The sequence below is a fragment of the Channa argus genome, chromosome 18, assembly GCF_033026475.1.
Source record: "Channa argus isolate prfri chromosome 18, Channa argus male v1.0, whole genome shotgun sequence".
Classification (NCBI taxonomy): Eukaryota; Metazoa; Chordata; class Actinopteri; order Anabantiformes; family Channidae; genus Channa; species Channa argus.
The window spans coordinates 12,859,649-12,869,012 of NC_090214.1; the positions used below are offsets into that span (position 1 = coordinate 12,859,649).

General features: G+C 38.6%; 1 long non-coding RNA gene across 1 annotated transcript; it reads right to left on the bottom strand.

The window, feature by feature from the left end:
• Positions 1-6,538: 6,538 nt before the first annotated feature.
• Positions 6,539-7,638, bottom strand: LOC137103885 (uncharacterized). Its single transcript, XR_010911615.1, has 3 exons — positions 7,450-7,638; positions 6,837-7,009; positions 6,539-6,636 (listed from the first exon to the last, which is right to left on the bottom strand). It is a non-coding gene; the product is annotated as an uncharacterized lncRNA (long non-coding RNA).
• Between the last annotated feature and the right edge of the window lie 1,726 nt (positions 7,639-9,364).

Genomic DNA, 9,364 nt, shown 5'->3' on the forward strand with positions numbered 1-9,364 from the left:
TTGGAGTTCGCCTTGTCTTGAAAGTGGCCAAGAACAGCGACAGACAGATTCTACACTTTTCCAGAGCTATGGTCAGTCTGCAACATGCAAATTGTGTCTGAAGCATCATTGATAGATCAGGTGAGAACATTTCCCCATCACTCCCTGACATTTTTCAGTCACTGGAGAGCAACTGCGTTCTCATCCTATTTCCATTAATCTATCATCAATAAAGATACGAAGTCCTAATGTCCAGTATAAAGGGTTTTGCCATCTGAAAGACAAGGATACACATTGTAGAACAGATTTCAAATCAATGGGTCACACTGGAATGTATTGAAACTTTAGCGTTATGGCTATTCCAATATTTTCGGAAATAAGCAAGTTCATAATATCCATCATATCAATATCAAGGTAGGTGAGGTTCTATGGCCTGACTAGAGATCATCCAACACAGATTTGTTGCCTGGAGGTCTTTTCAGCTGGACTTCATTTTAAAATACCCAGCCAATACTAGATGTGGTAAATAAACACAGGGGCTTCATCAAAGAGGCCACAACAACCAATACAGAGTTAACTACCATAACCGCTATTTATTAAAAGACAAAATAAAATTGAATCCTAAAATTGAAGGAAAACCAACCACGGGGAGACCAACCACAACACTGGTAGGGGGTTAGGAGTATCCTAAATGTGTATTAACCAAATAATCTAAAATCAAATTAAATAAGTAAACAACACAGTAACAAAACATGCAATTTAAAAGTAAGTGAACTCACAGAAAGGCCACAAACTGCAATACTATAGGAACAAAAAGAAAAACTTAAAACTAAAGCTATCCAAAACAACCTAACCTAAAAAACAATATACAACACTCAACATAGTATACAACACACAGTTTCACTATAAATAAGGAAATAAACACACATTTTATATTTTTGGACAAACAACATACCTTACAACAAACTGCTCAGCTTGTTGACCTATAAAAGTTATAGGTCCCCGCCGCATGAGTCCCAGTGTGTCCCTGCCACAATCGGTCGTATAAACAACCTCAAATCAATTTCACTGCGGTCAGCTCATCAGCAGTGGCCAAAAATAGCGCCAGCTAACTGGCAGCTTCCACAATAAGAGGTTGGCTCACTGGTACCTATAAAGAGTGGCAGCTGCCACAGCAATTCATTTCCGTCTGTTGATCCCACAATTGGAGCTAGTTTGTTAAATTGACTACTACTGCTCTCCGTGAGTGTTTATGATTATTATTAGCATGTGATGTTATCACATGTATTTGGTTTGAAGGCTCTGCATTCCAGGGTGCTTCCTCTTTTTAATGATATAGTTTGTTAACAACCTGATCAAACCAGACATCTACCAATATACAGGTCTCCTCTGTGGCTATGTCATTGTCAATGTTCTGCATTACATTCCCTAATCAGGTTTTAAAGAACTTCTTAAATCTTCCAAACAAGGCACATAAATGAAAGATTTATCACTTTAAAATCACTGTAAACAGGGAAAGATGTAGACATTTTTTATTGGGGGGTCCAAACTGGGACACACACTAACTAGGGATTTATTTCCACTTCAGATGTGATCAGTTTTCCTTGTGCTGAACATTCTGGAGCAGGTACCTACCACCTTGTCACTCTGCCTGGGGTTGGGACCTGGGGGGACAATTGGATTTTGGGGGTTGACATTGCCATGCCAGGCCACTCAACTGTCCCTGCCCCCAGTGATAATAGTGTCTTCACCCATTCTCTGTTGTTCGCCCAGGGTTTTGAAGCCGTCCATTATGGTGGCTCTAACAGCCATTGTTCAACCTGAAACTAAAAATTTACAATAAAAAGTAAAGTAAATTTGTTGGAGAAGAATATTTTCAGATTGAGTCATCAGTTAAGACATTTGCTTTTATTACAGGACTGATTTTAGTTGGTAGTTCAACTCCCCATTAGAAATAATTTATTCCATTTGATTTGAAGATTGTAAGAATGTATCTATATAAACAACAATAAGGTGAACTTCTAATGCATGAATTACATATAAGGTGTGTGAACAATTATACTAGCCCTCTCTGTACACCCGACTATTTAAAGAAAGTTTCTACTTTCTGTAAAACTTTACTGAGGTGCTCTTTTGCCCTGATGATCTCTGTTCATTATCACTCTTGCATACTCGTGGTTTGTGTTAACAACATAGGCATCCACATCTGCCCCCCATTCTGTCCAAAGGACAGAAGACATACAATGATGAGCCACAACATTAATGCCACCTGCTGGTTTTAATATAGAAAAAATTTAAGTAATAAATACTAATGTATCATTATGGATTAAAAACTTAAAAACTAAAATATGTATAATGTGCTTAGTACTTTTAATTGAGGGCAGCACAGTGATGGAGTTTTTAGTGCTGTTGCCTCAGAGCTAGATGGTGCCTGGTGTAAATCCCAAGCCGACCGCCTCTCTCTATGGTGTTTGCATGTTGTCCCCATCCTTGCGTAGGTTTGCCCCAGGTAGTCCAGTTTCCTCCCACAGTCCAAAAACATGCATGTTAACTGGTGGCTCTAAATTGCCAGTAGGTGCGAATTAGAGTGTGAATGCTTGTCTGTGTATGTCTCTGTGTGTTGGCCCTGAGATAGACTGGCGACCTGTCAAGGGTGCACCCTAACTCTTGCCCAAGTGACATCTGGGATAGGCTCCACGACCCTAAACAGAATAAGCGGTTAGAGATAATGGACCATCGGATGGACCGTTTGAAAAAAAGATTTAAAGTGGTACTTGTAGTAGAGATTTTTAAGCCCATACAGTACCTCCACTTTTACTTGAGTATTGAAAATTTGTACTTCCACCATCTCTGCACACTGAAGAACCCCCAACACCTAAGTAAACAAAATAGGTGGTCGTATGTAACACCACTGCGCACTGGCTCAACTCTCAACAATGGTGAGTGGATAATATTGGCGTCGGGATTAAACGGGAAGAGAACTGGGAAGAACAGAAAAGTAGAACAAGAACCGAACCTGTTTTCGTAGGTGTTTAGATTTTCACTGATTTTATATAATATTTGTATATGTTGTTTAATATATTCTATTGTTGTACTGATGCTTAAGTCAGTCTTTAGTGTATACACTTTTTTTTCAATGTGTTTTGAGATGTGTACTTCTGCCTTCTTTTTCCCCAAAAAAGCTAAATTAAATTTTAAAAAAAGGATAAGAAAAGTCTGGGTTTGATCGAATACTTGAACCACAAATTATTTGATTAATGAAAATTACAATAGTTTTACAATTTACTATTTGGTCTTTGAAATGACAACTCCTGTTATCACTCAAAATATTGGAGTCTCTGGAGAGAGTGCATAGCAACTGTTGCGTAGCAACAGTTGTTCACTCAGTGGATTTTGATATTACTGTGATGTATGATGTAGGTACTTTGATGTATGACGTCACATCCCAGAAGCCTATGATAGCCTACACCCAAAGTTCCCCTCAGGGATCAATAAAGTATTTGTGATTCTGAAAGGTGCGACGTGCTAACTCAGGTGAGTTTCTAGAACTCTTTGAAAGACACACCAGCTGAAATGGACAACGCTCTACAGACAAACGAGATAATGCAGCTAAACATGGAGGAGACTCGCCACATGGTGGATTCTTTTTTTCAAAATTTGACCCATGAACAGTTGGAATTCTTTAAATTGGATAAAGCAAATGATGCCACTAAAGCCATTTTGACAGAATTCCTGTTGGACCTCATAGTTCTATTAACAAAAATAGTTTTGGGGAGACTGAAGAAAACAACTAAAGCGGTGTCTGAGAAGCATGTACAGTCCACTCTGAGTGACACACTTCCTCAGACTTTTGCTGATGCTCTGCACACTGCAGATGTCGTCCACAGTGCCAGCTCAGTAAGCTTAACAAGCCTGATCAGTCAACAGGTTGCCACAAGTGTCAACTCTGCTTTGTCTGCTAGGGCAGACAGTGCAGAGCCTCTCATAGATTTGGACAACGCGTGTCCATCGAGACTTGATTCCATGGTCCACCATGCCAGCCAATTGATTAAAGACTTTGTGGATAAAATAAAAACACAATACAAATCTCGACCAGGTAGAAAGAGAAGTTCGATGAGTCCTGCTCCACTCAGCAGTGATGAACATACGCAGTATGCCAGCTCGACACCATTGAAATCGTGGAGTCAGCCAGGAGACAGCCAGGGAGAAGAGTCGTTAAAGTCACCAGACGAAAGCCTGGCGGACACAACATCAAAAGCTGTGGAGGAAATTCTGAGGAAGGAAGTAAGTGATATCGTTGAACCTCTGTTGAGTCATATGTCAGAGGAAGAGTTTGATCAGCTGGAGTCTGGTTCACTTCTTGAAATCAGAGAAGTGGCAGATGACATTGCTGAAACATTTGCTGATCAGGCAAAGTGCATTGTAAGCAGCAATACTTTAGAAAGTATCAAAGCTGAAAGCCCCGTGAGCAATGTGAACACCAAGATTAAGAGATTTTTTACTAAGCAGTTTGCTCGAGCTTCGGTTTTCCGTATGATGACACAGTTGAAGGCCAAATTCTTTGACAACAGCAAGGTCAAAAGTAGTCAATCAGTGCAAGTCCTCCTGGCTTCTGTTGACTCTGTGTTTCAACCAGAGGATAAGGAAGACCAGGACAAAGCTGATGAGTATAGCTGGGTAATGGACATTCCCATGGGTAATTACAAAATATTCTCTAAAAGCCTCACTAATTTCCTGCAAACATATTCAGATGGGTTGAGCTTTATCCCAGAACCAGGTGAGAAATCCCTCAGTGAAACCAAAGTGTTTGTTACTCCATCACATGCCATTATAAATGCATTCATAAGAGACAAAGTGCAGTGCTTTTTTGGACTGATGAAGTGGTGGTTGAAAAACCAGGAAGGGCCGCTCAGTGAGAGGGTAACAAAACTCACTGTGGAGGATCCTTCAGCAGCCGAATCTTTTCAGGCCCTTGTTGAATTGGAAACAAAAAAGATGACCATAAGGGTAATTGTAGAGAAGTTGCTCACACAGATTCTGACTAACACACAAATTGGCCCCAGTTTGGTAGATGTGGACAGCTACATCAACTGGCTGTCCAACAGCATATGGGACGAAGTCCAATATGAACATTTTGAGCTCACCAAAGAAATATTGGAACAACTTTACGAGGTGGTTTACAAAGATCTCTGCAGAAACTGGTCCTTTGCAACAAAAATGATAACTGCAATTTATTTATATAATCCACTAATTGCAAAAACTATTGCCACCACTTTCAAAAACCACCTTATTAATGGGCCACAAAAAGGAATCTTCGGGTTCTCCAGTTTTTATAAAGCCATCTCCAAACCCTTCAAAAAGTAGACTGCCTGTTATTCAGGTATTTAGGTGAAACTCCTAAATAACACCCAGTCTCTTCCTTGTAATCACAAAAGCTTCAAATCCTGGTCCCCTCCTACTTCTATCTATGAACTTCCCAAGACATAAGCCAGGAGGTGCCCATAGTCCTTTTCTGGACCACCTTAGTGGTCAGCAGTGTTTACAGCAAGCAGACAAGGGTCTGACTCCCTTCTGACTGTTGATGAGTTTGCACTCTGACTACTTTGGTGGTGGTGTGGGTTTACTCCGAGTGCTCCGGTTTCCTCCCACATTCTTTAGAAAATGCAACAAAAAAAGGACACTACAATTTACTAATTTGACCATTAAAAAATATATATATATGCCTCTCTCTCTTGTTTTCTGTTATAGTTGTAAATAGTTGTAGCCACATTCAACTTACTGGTTCAATTAAAAAAAAATTGTTAAAAGTACAAATAAAAGCCTTTTTCATTATATTATGTACCTTAGTACGTAGTTTTATTTTATAAAGATGGATGTTGTGAGCTTGAATGACATCAGCATTTGTCAAATATTAACTCCAGATGTCAGTACTTTTATATGTAAATGTAAAAGCAACATGAGCTTCACCCTGAATTATTAAACCCCCAAGAACAGTATTAAAAGTTACCACCCTAAAAGGAAAGTAATAACATGTTTTATTGCCGATACGTTTTAATACCTTCACAAAAGATTTGAATCAAGACCGTTTTCCTTCTTTAACCTGTGCCTTATGTCAAGATGTCAGATTGTGTGTTTTGTCTGTTTGTTTAGACAATGTATTGCTTTCTCTAATTCAGTCTCCCTCTGTGTAGGTGGGCTGCTCTCCCTCCCTGCTGTTGTCACTGCCACACCCTCGACCAGTGCTGTGGAGCGATTTACAGCTGCTTGCACTTGTGTGGACTGCTCCTAGATTAGTGCTCATCAGTCTGCATCTGTTTTCTGTAGATTTTACAGGGCTCCCTTAGTTTATTAAATGGCATCCCTCACTTTTTGTGGGGCTTTTGTTTATTTATTTAGTTATACACCTCGTTGCTTTTAGTTTTGAACAGTCTGCTTTTTCCCTGTACTCGCCCGTCTCCTAGTCATTACATTAAATACAATCTATTCCACCATCTGTGTGTGTGTTGATTCTGCTATTGGGTCACAGTCTGTCCACCTGGTGTTCTACTACTTACCGTAATACCTCATGCGATGCTTTTTCATGTTGAATCACTATATGATAAGTTCAGATGAGCGGTCATGTTTCCTTATATCAGTTTTTCTTCAGGAGCTCATCATCTGTAAAACAGCAAAAACATTTGTCTTCTGTGGGTAGAGATTTGGTTTTTACTATTGTCTTTGCATGAATTCATAGCATAGACAATTTTATCATGATTATCACTGTAGAATTCTCTACCAGGAAAATCTACAAGTGACTGTGACTATTTGCATTCTGCTTGCGTTTCTGTTCCCCAGTCAAATTTCTTTCATCATCTCACCATCCTTAACCACTCCACAATACTCCTCGCACTCAGCCTTGCTGTAGAACTTGTTGGCGTTGGCCTGGCAGAAGCCTTGTTTGTAGGGCACACACCGACCGACGCTGGAGTATAAGCCCAGATGGGTGGCTGACCGATGCAGGATTGGGCAACCATGGGCAGACGACACACAGCTGCAGAGACAGAACAGTGCTATATATAAACCCTATTTCCAGAAAAGTTGTGACCCTGTAAATGAAAATAAAAAGAGAATGTATTGATTTACAAATTATCTGAAAATAGTACAGAGACAACATATCAAATGTTGAAACAGAGAAATTGGATTTTTGTTTGAAAGTTATAAGTTTATTTTGAATATAAACAACTTTTCTGGAAGTGGGGTTTGTAAATGTGATGCATTTCCATTATATTTGTTTCTGCCCACACAAGTTTTTTTTTTTCAGTATTGATTTGGTTCGCTACATCCTCACCAGCTAAACCCAACAGCAGGCTTTTCCAAATTCAAAGCTAACCAAAAAAAAAAAAAAAGTACAGACAGAAGAGACAGTTGGTAAATGTAGTGTGGTATATTACTGTATTATGTAGATTTAGCATTTTGTATTTCACTCCTCACCTTCAGTGCGACATCTCTGCAGACTTTCTCTTTTTTTTTTTCAAAGTTATTCTGGTTGCCCAAACACCCTCCATAGTTAAAGAGTTCACAGCTCATTGAGGAAGAGTTGTAGTAGTAACGTGGAAATAATCCAAAGCACGGCCCGCTATCCACTGCTGCTTTACAGGCCTCTACAGACACAGCAAATTTAAAAAGAAAAGGATTTTTATTGCTACATTTCCATTTTGCTCTCATTCATCGTCAATAATATGTCAGGCTGTACAATTATTTGTAGGCATGTGTTATCTGGGGATGTCATCAAGCAAATGAATAAGATGATCTCTTACAGCTTCCCTCCACATCTGATGACAGATGATGTGGTACAGTAAGCTTTGAATCGTGAGCTGTTCCTTTTCTTCTTGATACGTTTCTTATTATTTTAGTACATGTTAATCTTGGTTTTATCAGTTTAAAGAACCTTATATCAGAACTGGACAGGCATTTTCTGGCGAAGTCAAATCTGGCTATTCTGTTCTTGAGTGTTACCAGTGGTTTGCACCTTGTGAAGCATCTGTTATTTATGAAGCCATCTCTTGGCTTGATTTTGACTATGACTTGCTCAAGAGTGTTCTTGGTGTGAATGGATGTTTTGAAAAGGTTGTTTTTTCCACCATGAACAGAATTAGGTGGTCATCCATTTAGCTTTTCCAGCTAAACTCATCAGTCCAACTTTTTAAGAATGTTCCATACTATTGTATCGGGCATCCTAATGATGGCCTCCTGCACTTACATAGGCACCCTTTTTTGGACCTCATCTAAGTTTCAGTGAACAGCTATTAAATGCAAAAACTCAGAACCACCTTCAGGCCTTCTGTCAGTTTGATTAGTTATAGAGTAACAACGAGACAGACCACAGTTATGTCCTTTAGTTATGAGCCATCAAAAATGGGGCTTTATGTACAGTATAAAAAAAAATGTCAAACCCCTTGAATTAGAGCTAAAAGTCTTTACTTCGGTCACATCTTGAGTGATTCATTCTAGACTCAATGTGGTTGTTGCACAGAGGCCAAATGCCAAAAAACGTGGCTTCATAAATATTGGATCAAGAACTGTATGTGTGCCTTATTAACTATGAAGTCTGTGAAGAGTAAAAGGTCAACTTGTGTCAAATGAAAAACTTACAAAGCTAGTTTACTAGTGAGTGAAGCACAGTGTAGCAGTATGACGTTGATGTTGCAGCACAGTAATCACAGTACTGTACTTATACACTTGAGTATTTCCATGTCCTTCATACTTTCACTGCATTTCAGAGGCAAATATTTTATTCATACTCATTTACTATAGTAGAAATTGGGGAGGGTTGTGTCAGGAAGGGCATCCGGTGTAAAAACTCTGCCAAATCAACATGCGGACAATGATCCGCTGTGGCGACCCTGCACTCGCAGGATAAGCTGAAAGGACAAAAAAAATTAATAAATTAAAAGAAAAAGAAAAATTATATATATATATATATATATATATATATATATATATATATACTTGCTATATTTATTTGTAAATATTAGTAGTTATGAAATAAGCAAATAATTATGATTCTGAACTATGATTCTATTCTGAAATGAGTCCTTTTCCATAATGTGTACTTTTACTTTGGATACTTTCTATACTTTCATGCTTTAACTTCTCTACCACCTTATTTTTATTGCTGCATAAACAGTAGTTTTGTGCTGTTTAAGGAGATCGTGTTCTCTGCTTCAGGTTTGGGTAATGTAGGAACCAATTGTAGTTTAATAGAAATATTGTAAATATGTATAGCCCAAATAACAAAAGTTACCTATTTTCATAACTGATCATCAGTGATTTAAAGATATGTATTGAAACAGCTCATATAGGCTACTTATTATGTTATTAAATCATAGGTAAAACATGTGCTATA